At 42.6% G+C, this 14,634-nt stretch overlaps 1 pseudogene; it reads right to left on the reverse strand.

Moving 5' to 3' along the window:
• Positions 1-3,130: 3,130 nt before the first annotated feature.
• Positions 3,131-14,440, reverse strand: LOC122915383 (annotated as a pseudogene).
• Between the last annotated feature and the right edge of the window lie 194 nt (positions 14,441-14,634).

A 14,634-nucleotide genomic window follows, 5' to 3' on the forward strand; every position in this document is an offset into this window, starting at 1 on the left:
GGAAATGTATGCATGAAAGAATGATGGGATCGAGGAAAGCCATCCAGATCTCTCCATTTTTTTCTCCACTTTGGCTATGAAAGATGCAAAGATGAACATTCCATTCCATTTAAGAACATGTAAGTCAATGACAGTACAGACAAAAGGTTGATATCCAGGATCTATAATGAACTCCTCAAACTCAACCCACACGAAACAGACAAACACATCAAAAAATGGGCAGAAGATATGAACAGACACTTCTCCAATCAAGAAATACAAATGGCTATCAGACACATGAAAAAATGCTCATCATCATTAGCCCTCAGGGAGATTCAAATTAAAACCACATTGAGATATCACCTTACACCAGTTAGAATGGCCAAAATTAACAAAACAGGAAACAACATGTGTTGGAGAGGATGTGGAGAAAGGGGAACCCTCTTACACTGTTGGTGGGAATGCAAGTTGGTGCAGCCTCTTTGGAGAACAGTGTGGAGATTCCTCAAGAAATTAAAAATAGAGCTTCCCTACGACCCTGCAATTGCACTCCTGGATATTTACCCCAAAGATACAGATGTCGTGAAAAGAAGAGCCATCTGTACCCCAATGTTTATAGCAGCAATGGCCACAGTCGCCAAACTATGGAAAGAACCAAGATGCCCTTCAACGGATGAATGGATAAGGAAGATGTGGTCCATATACACTATGGAGTATTATGCCTCCATCAGAAAGGACGAATATCCAACTTTTGTAGCAACATGGACGGGACTGGAAGAGATTATGCTGAGTGAAATCAGTCAAGCAGAGAGAGTCAATTATCATATGGTTTCACTCATTTGTGGAGCATGACCAATAGCATGGAGGACAAGGGGCGTTAGAGAGTAGTAGGGAATTTGGGTAAATTGGAAGGGGAGGTGAACCATGAGAGACTATGGACTCTGAAAAACAGTCTGAGGGGTTTGAAGTGGCGGGGGGGTGGGAGGTTGGGGTACCAGGTGGTGGGTATTATAGAGGGCACAGCTTGCATGGAGCACTGGGTGTGGTGAAAAAATAATGAATACTGTTTTTCTGAAAATAAATAAATTGGGAAAAAAAAAAAAGAACATGTAAGTCAGAACATTCCATTTAATGTGAAAAAATAATGAATACTGTTTTTCTGAAAATAAATAAATTGGGAAAATAAATAAATAAATAAATAAACATGTTACTTAGAAAAGCCAAAAAAAAAAAAAAAGAATCTATTACTCACTTTGTAACCTGACAGTTTAAAATTTGAAGATTCACAGACACTACATGGTTATGAGTCCAAGATATGAGATTTTACACAGGAAGGAACTAGGGTTTGGAGAAGTTCAGTAAGTAGTCCAAGGTCATGAGCAGCAAACCTCAGATTTTGCCAGATGCAGCATGTTTTACCATCAAGCTCGTCTTACAACTTTAAGGCTCTATGCATTTGTGATTCTTGGCTTCTGCAGTCATTACCTATACTTCTAGAAGTCTTTTCAACTGGATTTTCAGCTGTACAGTAGAATGTGTTCATAATGAGGAAAACCTGGAAGATATTTAGATACCATAAAATATATATTTCAGTAGATTTCATACAGATACACAGCATAGTACACTGTAACACTAAGCCAAGGGCAGGAAGATCTAGATTGTAGTCCCTGTGTTAACCACAGTCAAATGCAAGAGAATGGCAGGTAAGCCACCCATACTATATTTTTCAGTTTGAGGGAAATATGTAACTTTTCCATGGCCAGTTGGATGGCATAGAATGTGGCTGGACTTGAAGAGAACATTACTGAGGAAGACTGTTTCCCAACAGCAGAACAGATGGACACGCTAATCTCTTTGTACTTAATGTAATTAATCAGGAAGTGGCAAGGAGCAGAAAACACTGGTGGATCTCAGAGAATAAGAGAACAGCAGAGCTGGGGGTAGACTAGGGCAGACCAGTGAAAGATTAAGTGCTAGGAGAGTGACTCTGCCCTTCCAGGACAGCTTTTCCAAACAAACCTGGTAGTGGAAGACACACAAGACCCCTCCTTCTAGTATCATGGCTTCCCAGAAGCCATAGAGGAGATCACAGTCACTGATTGACTTTCTGTGTGAAGAACAGGTCTCTGACTGCACTGTGGTGGCCCCTAGTGACTGGGATCAAATCAAATGGGCTAATGGAATTGTGAAGGCTTGTAGAGGTTCTGTCTGCCTGTGGATCCATTTGTTTTGATTCAGGAGCAACTAGGCTTTGTGGCTAACTACACCCAAGTTGAGATTTCATCCAAATCCAGAAGCTAACTTGTGGCTACAAGGGTCTGTGAGTGAAGGGTAGAGAGTCAGGAAACAGGCTACAATAGACCCAATGCTTATTCTTGAGGTCAGGTTTGTCTATACACCTCAGAGAGGCCAGTCAGACTTCTAGGCTCAGTTTACCAACTTTTTGGACCATGCAATGCATACTTGTGGTTGCACTTTGCCTACTGAATATCTTTTTATTTTTGAGTTTTTCTTGCCCGATGTTCAGGTTTTGGTGGTTGTGCCATCAAAGAAGAGCATGGTTTGTCAATATGGCTTGATTCAATATGCTGCATAGGGTCCCTGACTGACAGAATGGCCAACTACAGAATCCTAACCTATAGGGTGTTCATGGATTAAGGGGCATAGTATCTGGTGTATAGTGATGATTTGGTACATGTTTCAGGTTTTGAAAAATTTATTTTTACAAGCCAAGGAAATGGAGTTTCTCAGGCTGTACTCACCATTTACAGACATATAGGTGCCTGAACCAGATACATATGCCATGTCAGGATGCCCTATTTCTTTTTAAGATTGAGTGATTGATCGATTCATTGATTCTTCTTTTAAAAAAAAGTAGGGACTAACACACCCTTTTAATATGTTTTTAAATGTTTTTAAGGTTTAAAGAGTGTTTAACGTTTGTAGTTCCTAGTAGGAAAACATTATCTGAATGAACCCTAATGGCAAACCATTGTCGAATGTTTCAGTTGCATGGGGAGCAGAGCAGTAGGGATTCTCCTCACAGCACCCCAGATTTCTTCATGAGAAGGTCAGAGGTACACTGGTTTGTATTATTGTGACATCCATTACGTGATTGAAGTTGCTTTTCCTTCAGCAAGGGCTTTATTAATCAGAAGGGTATTATGCTTGACCTCCAAATTTGGCTGACAATTTACTGATGAGATTCATAACTCTTGGGTTTCTCTGATATTTGATGTATTCTCTGGGTTCTGGGCTGCATCCTGGAAGGCTACCATAACTTCCAGAACCTGCATGACTGCAAGAACTTCCGGATCACTAAGAATTTCATTGAGCCCAGGCATTCCTGCCATTCCAGACAGCCCCCCTGCCATTCCAGGCATTCCTCCAGGAAAATTACAAGGCATTCCCCCAGGAAAGTCACCTGGGAAAGAGCCATACAGAGCTCTTGATTATTGTCTGGCTTCTTCCTCCCTCTGGGCTCTCTCATGTTCTTCCTGAGCCTTCTTAACCCTTTCTATTTTTTCTTTGATCTCTCACTCTTCGTGTTTTTGCTCATACTTTCTCCAATGTTCAGCAATTTTCTGGGCCCTTGGTTGAATTTCTTTCAGCATTGCGCTAGCATCTTCATCATAATCCAGTTTACAAGCAAGAGCAAGATCATGTGCTGCTTCTTCCCAATGGCCCAGAAGTCTATGTGCTTTCCCTCGCCACTTATAAGGCTGAGCTGAATCAGGATTTATTTCAATAGCTCTGTCACAGTCTTGAATGGCAGCATTTGGCTTCTGTAATTTGATGAAGACACCGGCTCTCTTGGCATACAGAATGGCTAAGCCAGGATTTGGTTTGATGGCATGTGCGAACAAGTCAATGGCTTTCTTTAGATCACCATCATTTAGGGCATCAATGGCAGCCACTTTTTTATCATTTTCCTGAAGTATCATTCCCTCGGTTATCTCTACATTTTCATCTCCCATTTCTTGAGGGGCATCAGTATCTGGTTCAATCACACCTTCATGGTCAGTGTCTAGATCACTTTCCTCACTTGATGGTTTATCTGTCTTTCTGTTTTCCTCTGCCTTCTTACTATCTGTTTTTTCTTCCTTGATACTGTCTTCGAATTTAGTTTTATGAGTGGCAGGTGGTATTTTATCACCCATGCTCTCCACCTACTCCCACAGGAAATGCATTTCCTTGGTGTACAGAACGCTAGAATCCAGGGAGGAGTCAAGATGGCAGAGAAGTAGCAGGCTGAGACTACTTCAGGTAGCAGAAGATGAGCTAGATAGCTTATCTAAAGATTGCAAACACCCACAAATCCAATGGGAGATCGAAGAGAAGAAGAACAGCATTTCTAGAATTGATTTCTAGAATCAACCACTTTCTGGAAGGTAGGACTGGCGGACAAGTGAATCCAAAGCGATGGAAAGATAGACTGCGGGGGGAGGGGCTAGCTCCCGGCAATGGCAGAGAAACAGAGCACAAAATCAGGACTTTTAAAAGTCTGTTCTGCTGAGTGATATTGCTCCAGAGGCTAAACCGGGGTGGAGCCCACTTGGGGGCAGCGTGGCCTCAGGTCCCGCAGGGTCACAGAAGGATCGGGGGTGTCTGAGTGTCGCAGAGCTTGCAGGTATTAGAACGGGGAAGCCGGCTACAGAGACAGAGCTGAGTAGTGAGCTCTCAGCTCGGGGCTACCTTGAACCAGTTGCAGGCTCGGTGGGCTAGGAGCGCGGCCAGAGGCCAGGGAGACGGGAATAATTGGGCGCTATTCTCTGAAGGCGCACTGGGGAGTGGGGCCCTGAGCTTTCGGCTCCTCCAGGCCAGAGACTGGGAGGCCGCCATTTTCATTCCCATCCTCTGGAACTCTATGGAAATCGTTCGGGGAACAAAAACTCCAGAAAGCAAACCCGAGCTGATTACTCAGCCCGGCCCTGATAAGGTCAGTGCAGTTTCCACCTGGGGCAAAGACACTTTAGAATCACTACAACAGGCCCCTCCCCCAGAAGATCAACAAGAAATCCAGCCAGGACCAAGTTCACCTACCATGGAGTGCAGCTTCAATACCAAGGAGAGCAGTGGAATTCCAGAGGAGGAGAGAGCAAAGCACGGAACTCATGGCTTTCTCCCCATGATTCTGTAGTCTTGCAGCTAATTTAATTTTTTTTCTTTTTCATTTTTTTTCTTCTTCTCCTAAATTTTTTTTAACTTTTACCCTTTTCTTTTTTAATATTTTTTAACTAGTTTATCTAATATATATATATATATTTCTTTTTTATGTTTTTTCTTTATTCTTTTTTTTTAATTGTTTGTTTTATTTTTCTGGACCTCTTTTTATCCTCTTTCTCCCCCTGCTCATGATTTAGGATCTCTTCTGATTTGGTTAAAGCGTATTTTCCTGGGGTCTTTGCCACCCTTTTAGTATTTTACTTGCTCCTTCATATACTCTTATCTGGACAAAATGACAAGGCAGAAAAATTCACCACAAAAAAAAAGAACAAGAGGCAGTACCGAAGGCTAGGGACCTAATCAATACAGACATTGGTAATATATCAGATCTAGAGTTCAGAATGACGATTCTCAAGGTTCTAGCCGGGCTCGAAAAAGGCATGGAAGGTGTTAGAGAAACCCTCTTGGGAGATATAAAAGCCCTTTCTGGAGAAATAAAAGAACTAAAATATAACCAAGTTGAAATCAAAAAAGCTATTAATGAGGTGCAATAAAAAATGGAGGCTCTCACTGCTAGGATAAATGAGGCAGAAGAAGGAATTAGTGATATAGAAGACCAAATGACAGAGAATAAAGAAGCTGAGCAAAAGAGGGACAAACAGCGACTGGACCATGAAGGGAGAATTCGAGAGATAAGTGACACCATAAGACAAAACAACATTAGAATAATTGGGATTTCAGAAGAAGAAGAAAGAGAGAGGGGAGCAGAAGGTATTTTGGAGAGAATTATTGGAGAGAATTTCCCTAATATGGCAAAGGTAACAAGCCTCAAAATCCAGGAGGTGCAGAGAACCCCCCTCAAAATCAACAAGAATAGGTCCATACCTTGTCATCTAATAGTAAAATTTACAAGTCTTAGTGACAAAGAGAAAATCCTGAAAGCAGCCCAGGAAAAGAAGTCTGTAGCATACAATGGTAAAAGTATTGGATTTGCAGCTGACTTATCCACAGAGACCTGGCAGGCCAGAAAGAGCTGGCATGATTTATTCAGAGCACTAAACAAGAAAAACATGCAGCCAAGAATACTATATCCAGCTAGGCTATCATTGAAAATAGAAGGAGAGATAAAAAACTTCCAGGACAAACAAAAACTGAAAGAATTTGCAAACACCAAACCAGCTTTACAGGAAATAGTGAAAGGGGTCCTCTAAGCAAAGAGAGAGCCTAAAAGTAGTAAGTCAGAAAGGAACAGAGACAATATATGGTAACAGTCAACTTACAGGAAATACAATGGCACTAAATTCATATCTCTCAATAGTTACCCTGAATGTTAATGGGCTAAATGCCCCAATCAAAAGACACAGGGTATCAGAATGGATAAAAAAAACAAAATCTATCTATACGTTGCCTACAAGAAACTCATTTTAGATCCGAAGACACCTCCAAATTTAAAGTGAGGGGGTGGAAAACAATTTACCATGCTAACGGACATCAGAAGAAAGCAGGGGTGGCAATCCTTATATCAGATCAATTAGATTTTAAGCCAAAGACTATAATAAGAGATGAGGAAGGACACTATATCATACTCAAAGGGTCTGTCCAACAAGAAGATCTAACAATTTTAAATATCTATGCCCCTAACGTGAGAGCAGCCAACTATATAAACCATTAATAACAAAATCAAAGAAACACATCAACAATAATACAATAATTGTAGGGGACTTTAACACTCCCCTCACTGAAATGGACAGATCATCCAAGCAAAAGATCAACAAGGAAATTAAGGCCTTAAATGACACACTGGGCCAGATGGACATCACAGATATATTCAGAACATTTCATCCCAAAGCAACAGAATACACATTCTTCTCTAGTGCACATGGAACATTCTCCAGAATAGATCACATCCTGGGTCCTAAGTCAGGTCTCAACTGGTATCAAAAGATTGCAGTCATTCCCTGCATATTTTCAGACCACAGTGCTCTGAAGCTAGAACTCAATCACAAGAGGAAATTTGGAAAGAGCCCAAATACATGGAGACCCCTCCTTCTAGTCTCCTGGCTCCCAGGAAGCCATAGTAGGAGATCACACTTACTGATTGAATTTCTGTGTGAAGAACAGGTCCCTAACTGCACTGTCGTGACCCCTAGTGACCGGCCACCAAGCCTCAATCACATTACAGTTAGAAATGGGTGAGTGAAGTTGTGAAGGCTTGTAGAGGTTCTTTCTGCCTGTGGGTCCCTTTGTTTTGATTCAGGGGCAAGTAGGCTTGGCAGCTAACTACACTCAAGTTGAGATTTCGTCCAAATCCAGAAGCTAGCATATGGCTACAAGGGCTGTGAGTGAAGGGTACAGAGTCAAGAAACAGGCTACAATAGACACAATGTATATTCTTGAGGTCAGGTTTGTCCCTACACCTCAGAAAGGCCAGTCAGATTTCTAGGCTCAAGTAATAAACTTTTTGGACCATGCAATGCACACTTGTGGTTGCACTTTACCTACTGAATATCTTTTTATTTTTGAGTTTCTCTTGCCTGATGTTCAGGTTTTGGTGGTTGTGCCATCAAAGAAGAGCACGGTTTGTCAATATGGCTTGATTCAATATGGGGCATAGGGCCCCCAACCGACAGAAAGGCCATCTACAGAATCCCAACCTACAGGTGTTCATGGATTAAGGGGCATAGTATCCAGTGTATAGTGATGATTTGGTACATGTTTCAAGTTTTGAAAAATTTGTTTTTATGATCTAAGTAAATGGAGTTTCTCAGGCTATACTCAGCATTCACAGACACATAGGTGCCTGAACCAGATACATATGCCAAGTCAGGATGTCCTCTTTCTTTCTTTCTTTTTTTTTTTTTTAAAGATTTTATTTATTTATTTATTTGACAGAGAGAGAGAGAGAGAGAGATCACAAGTAGGCAGAGAGGCAGGCAGAGAGAGAGAGGGGAGGAAGCAGGCTCCCTGATGAGCAGAGAACCCGATGCGGGACTCGATCCCATGACCCTGAGATCCTGACCTGAGCTGAAGGCAGAGGCTTTACGCACTGAGCCACCCAGGCGCCCGGGATGCCCTCTTTCTTTTTAAGATTGATTGATTGATTTTTGATTGATTGATTTGAGAGAGAGAGAGAGAGAGAGAGAGAGCCTGACTCAACGCTCATTCTCATGACCCTGAGATCATGAGCTGAGCCAAAACCAAGAGCCAAATGCTAAACTGACAGAGCCACCAGACACCCCCAGATGCCCTCTTGCTCATGTCACACAGTATCGGGTGCCCACATCTTTGGGCTCCATGTCACTGATGCAGATGGAATAGTGTGTGTGGTTGACCTCTGTGTTTTCTACTTGGTTTATTCAGGGGCAGTGGTTTCCATTGAAACTGAAGATTAATTGCTGTTCTTGCCCATTTTCCCAGAACCACAAGACAGGCCCTGCTGGGGAGAGAGCAGACACATTGCAGGCCAGGGTCAAGGTCAGCCTTTACTGAAACTAAACTCTCAGGCTGGGTCGCCTGGAAGTTTCGATCCAAAGTTCCTGGGAAGAAAATTGGCTTCATTTCTCATGTTCTTTGTCTTGGCCAAGATGATGTGAGGGTCTGGTTCTAGGTCAAGGTGGAGCCTCATTACACCTTTTTTAAGCAACATGTACTGACACAGATGTATGAAAATTACAAATAGGGTTGCTATATGGGATAAGGGGAGAGGGACCCATGTATAGAAAGGGGAAATATCTTCCTTCTGCATCATGATAGGAGAATGGCCTGGAGCATAGTAGATGCTGAATAAACAGAGGAACTTGGTGCATAACAAATTACCAAAAACTTAATAGTTTAAGAAAACATACATTATTTCATAGTTCCTGTGGACAGGAGTTCAGGCACAGCTCAGCTTAGCTGTCATACACAGAAGGAAGATGATGTGAAGACACAGGAATGCTGTGTACAATTTGAGGATGGTCAGAAGCTTCAAGAGAGGCCTAGAATAGATTCCTCCTCAAAGTTTAGCAGCTTTAGTTATAGTTCAAGCTTGAAGGCAACCAAGATGACCTCCAGTTGGTGTATGAATATAGAAATTGTGGTACATCCAGACAGTGGAATATTATCCAGTGCTAAAAGAAATGAGCTAGCAAGTTGAAAGGATATGGAAGAAACTTAAATGCTTAGTACTAATTGAAAGGAATAGCCTGCATACTGCATGATTCCAACTATATGACACTCTGGAAAAGGCAAAACTATGGTGAATATAAATATATCAGTGATTGCCTGGGTTTAGGGTGGAAAGAGGTAAAAAGACAGAGCAGAGAGGATTTTTAGGGCAATGAAACTACTCTGCATAGTACTATAGAAGTTTATATCAATCCCATAGACTATGCAATACTCAGAGTGAACCACAATGTGAACTATGGACTTTGGATGCTAATGACATTTCAGTGTAGGTTCATATTTGTAATAAATGTATCAGTCTGGTGGAGGATATTGATAATGGCAGCAGCTGTGATGTGTGGGGACAGGGAGTCCCATGGGAAATCTTTGCACCTTCTGCTCAATTCATGTGTGAACCTAAAACTGCTTTAAGATGAAGTCAATCTATTAAAGTCAATCTATTAAAAAAGTAATCCATATCAAAGATCATCTAGATTTTTTCCATGATATCCACTAGGAATTTTATAGTTTTGTGTATTATGTATGAGCTATTTTTATGAAGGCTGTTAGGTCTGTATGTAGAAGCAATTTTTTTTGTTTGGATGTCCCGATGTCTAGATGTTCACTGTTTGCCAAAAAAGACTATCTTGGTCATTCTCACAGAACAGTTGGCTGTATTTATGTTGGTGTATTTCTAGATTTTCTATTCTGTTGCATTAATCTGTGTGCTGGTTCTTTCACCAAAGTCACTATTTCAATTACTGTAGCTTTCTTGGAAGTCTTATAGTCCAATGGTGTCAATCTTGAGTTGGCTATTCCAGGTATTTGGATCAATGGTCATGGAGAGGAGACTCCACAAGCTTGTTAACTTTTTCAGCAAATAGAAACAGAAATATTTAGTTCTCTGGAGAGCCTGTAGGGTTCAGCTTCCATCAGTGACCCAGGGAGACCTCTAGTGACAACTTCTGGACAATATTTCATGAGCACAAAACCTCTGCAAATTTTTAACAGCAGTCATCTTTGGATGGAAGTATTATAGATTCTTTTCCTGCTTTATAATTTCATGTTCTCCAACATTTGTTTTCCATTAAGAGGTAGTAACTGTGTGGTGGTAGTAAATTGAAAAGACAGGTTCTTTGTTCCTAGGGGCTGGTGGATGAGAACTCTGATGTCTGTGCTGTGCTCAGCCCTGTGACCATTAGCGTGAAACTATTCCCTGAACAAAAATGTGTGGGACAGACAGAGCCACTGGGAGTTTTTGTGAGCTGGGAACCCTTCCAGTTTAGTTCTGTAAATTCTGAGGAGGACAGAAAAGTTCTCTCCCCAAGAAATTCTAGGTAAACAGGTGAAAAGAACACAGTAAAAAGGCACAGGAGTGTCCCCAGCACATACACCTAAAGACCCATTCCCCTGTAAATGCCAGCAGCGGTGTCAGAAGTAGGGATGGCAGAGGCCAGCACAGTGGGGAGGCAGGGACAGGCATTGTGGTGGCCCCTGGAGCCTTCTCTGTCTGAATGCTGTCCTAGAGAGGCCAATGTCATGCTCTGAGGAGAGAAGACACTCCCTGCCTCCATGATGTCAGAGGAAGGGGATTATGATGAGGGAATGACCATGGGACTTTTAACACTTTTTCTTTGAGATTATCAAATGGAAAGTCAAGGTGGCCACAAGCTGAGAACCTGCTGGGCCAGTCGCTTGGGATTTCCAGAGCTTATGGAATCTACATGCTTGTGCTCATTCCTGAGTCTCATCCCATCCCAGTCTCACCAGGCTCCACCCCTGCTGATGTAGAGACTCAAAGACATGATGTGGAAAGAGATTAGAGTTTTAGAGATGGTGATGATTTTTGTCTTAGAGGATGGAAGGGGCTCCATCCCCATGTTGATGAGACTCTGGATGTGACAAGGTCCCAGGCTTGACCTTGGGCATGGAGGATTTCCTCAACTGAGGCCATCTCAAAGAGGGATGACAGCTGAGGGCCATCTCCTCAGGCCTGGTGTATTACAGGATCCACCACCCTCTGCAGAGCCTTTTCCACCTCAATTGCTTGGGGACAGGACATGGATTAAGTGCATCCACCACTGAGGTCTTAAAGCTACACTACTTCACCCAAGCACCCAGAGTTCTCTGACTCCACCTGATCTAACATGGGCTTCACTAATTGGAAACATTTAGAGTGAATATCATGGGGGACTGAGAAGAAGGTTCTCCAGGGATCTCTGAGTGCCAGGCTTCAGAGTGAGCTCTAACAGAGGACAGAGGACAGAAAAAGGAAGAGGAACATTAGACTTGGGAAGTAAGATAAAATCTGGGTATAGAAACGCAGACATCTCCCCACCACACATTTCCTCGAATTGCCCTCCAGTGTGTGCAAGAGGCAGAGATCCAGCTGAGGACAAGATGTTGACATTATTTTCTTAGAATAGAGTTACATTTTTGGAATAGTTTTACATTAGAGAAAAATGGCAACAATCACACAGAGTCCAATATATAGGTGCATACAGTATCCCCTCTTTATAGCATCTTACAATAACTTGTTGCTTCTGCTATAATTAGTGAACCAATATTGGTGCATTGTTATTAACCAAAATCCATAGTTTGACTTTGTCTTAGCTTGGGCCGCTATAACAAAATAGCATAAACTGAATGCCTTGAAACAACAGGAACTTATTTCTCACAGTCTTGGAGGCTGGAAGTCTGAGATCAGGGTGCCATGATAGTTGGGTTGTGATGAGATCTCTCTTTGAAGTTGCAGAATACCAACTACTTGTGTTTTCACCTGGTGGATGGAGTGAGCTGGCTGTCTGGCCCTTTTTCATGAAGGCAATGATCCCATTCCTGAGGACTCCACCCTCATGACCTCATTATCTGCAAAGTCCCCACCTCCAAATCCCATGAACAGTGGAGAGATACAACTATTCAGTCTAGAACAGATTTCCTTATTTTTCACTCCATGCCCCTTTTTGTCCCAGAATTCCATGCAGGTTACCACATTACATTTTCTTGTCCTGTCTCTCTAGGCTCCTCTCAGCTGTGAGAGCTTCTTGGACTTTCCTTGATAGCAATGGCCTGACAGTTTGGCATGCTGCTCTGGTATATTGTGGATTGTCCCTCATTGCAATGTGTCGGATGCTTTTCTCATACACAGACTGGGGGAGTGGGTTTGGGGAGGAAGGTCACGGAGGAAAAGTGTTATTTTCATCACATTATATCAGGGAGCACATTGTGGCCGTGGTTTATGAGTATTGGTGAACTCGTGATGATGTGACTGGACTGCATTTGTCTAGTGTTCCCTCTGTAGTTACTCCCTATTCCTCCATGCCATCCTGTCACCTTTGGAGGAGAGTCACACCAGTGACTGCACTGCAGGACTAATCAGTTAAGCTCACTTCTGAGCTTGAAGTGTCTTGATAAATCATTTGGAGCTCATGAAGGCATAGCTACCAGGGAAGTGGTGACAGGGGTGCTGGTCTCCAGAATGTGGATATGCAGCCAGAGGAACAGAGTGAAACAAGCTTACCACATCATTGAAGAAGGTGGTGGGAGGGAAGGTAAAATATTGCAAGGATGTGAAACCAGAAGTATTCAAATTAATATTGAAAGGATTTCACAACATTGAAAGTGCAAGGGATTGAATGTTGGAAGATGATCCCAGTTGAGACTGAAGTGAGGTAATTTAGATGGTGGCCCTGTGTGGTCAACTATGCAATCAGAAGAAGGTTAGCACTGTGCAAACTATTCATGATGAGTCTACAAAATAACAAAATGCTTCCCTTTTCAGTGTTTCTAAATTTGAAATGACAATACACCCAATAAATAATGGTTCTAGGGGCACCTGGGTGGCTCAGTGGGTTAAAGCCTCTGCCTTTGGCTCGTGTAGTGTTCCCAGGGTCCTGGGATTGAGCCCCACATCGGCCTCTCTGCTCAGCGGGGAGCCTGCTTCCTCCTCTCTCTCTTTGCCTGCCTCTCCATTTACTTGTGATCTCTGTCTGTCAAATAAATAAATAAAATTTAAAAAATAATAATGGTTCTATTGTTTTTTTCAGTTTCCTATACATTCATCATTGACATTTGGAAACTTTCTGTGTTTTAAAAATGTTTTTAAAGGTTACATAAAAATCATTATTCTCCCTGGTTTGTTGAGATCACTTTGCATGGTTTGAGCTGCACCATCATTGTTCTGTCCTGCACTATTGTGCAAAGTGAGCACTGCCTCCACTTATCATGTCAGCTGATCTTAAGTTCTATGAAAACAATTTAATTAGGTAATGAGCTGTGGGAACACAGAGTGAGAGAAAGGAATTGCTATTTCATACAGGGTGATTCGTGGAAGGGACTTTTTAATAAGGTGACCTGTAAACAGAGCTTAAAAGAGGAAGAGAGTGTCATACAGATCTTTAGGAGGAAGAAGCAGAGGAAAGACACAGTTTGACTTCCATTGCCATGGAATCACTGTAGCTGAACCTGGAGAGCCTGTAAGAGATGAAGAATGGTCCAGGAAGGTGTGCTGGTGGCCAGGACCAGGGAGCAGCCTTGGGGTGAGCATTGTGCGGATTCTGGGTGGAGTTCATTGGTTTTGGGAGGAGGCTTGCACTCACTCCTGAGAGCTTCTCAAGAATTTTATAAGCAAGTTGTGAAACACTGTTATCTTGACATTGGTAACAGAAGTCCACGGGCACTACGAATCAGGCTTCTTTTCCTTTTCCTGAGTAGACTGCTTCACATTTACCATCTGGCCACTGGATGTAGCATCTGAAGGCAGAACTGAATATGGGACAAGATGGGATAGGGAGGGAGACAAACCATAAGTGACTCTTAATCTCACGAAACAAACTGGGATATAAAGTAAGAAAACCGAGGATGGCTCCAGGCTTCTCGACTGCCAGCTCATGTACATGAGCACTGGGGCTGGGAAGGATGAAGGTGACAGAAGAGCTAGTGTTCCCATCACAGGGAGAAGGGCATCTTGTCCCTGGGACTGAGGAGTAGGACATGTAGGCAAAGAGGAAGGAGAATCATTTCTCTTCTTCAAACCAGGATGAGATTCATTTAATTTAAGACCCAGTGAAGAACCTCACCAAGTCGGGAATGTCTGGGAGTTGACAGAAATAACTCCTAAGAACGTGGACGTGAGCATGTAGTTCATGGCCATAGTTCCCAGAAGATGAATGAGAGGCACCTGGTATGTGTAGGTGGGACTTGTCTCTCACATTCAGGCAGATATCCATGCATCAGTCCCCAGAGCAAGTTCCCATTGTCCCTGCTGAGGACCTGGTATAAAGACCCAGCTTTAGGGTCATCAAGGATTGTGAGAAGGAGCAGAAGGGACTGTGGGCAGGTGGGTCT

This window comes from Neovison vison, chromosome 8, assembly GCF_020171115.1.
Source record: "Neovison vison isolate M4711 chromosome 8, ASM_NN_V1, whole genome shotgun sequence".
Lineage (NCBI taxonomy): Eukaryota > Metazoa > Chordata > Mammalia > Carnivora > Mustelidae > Neogale > Neogale vison.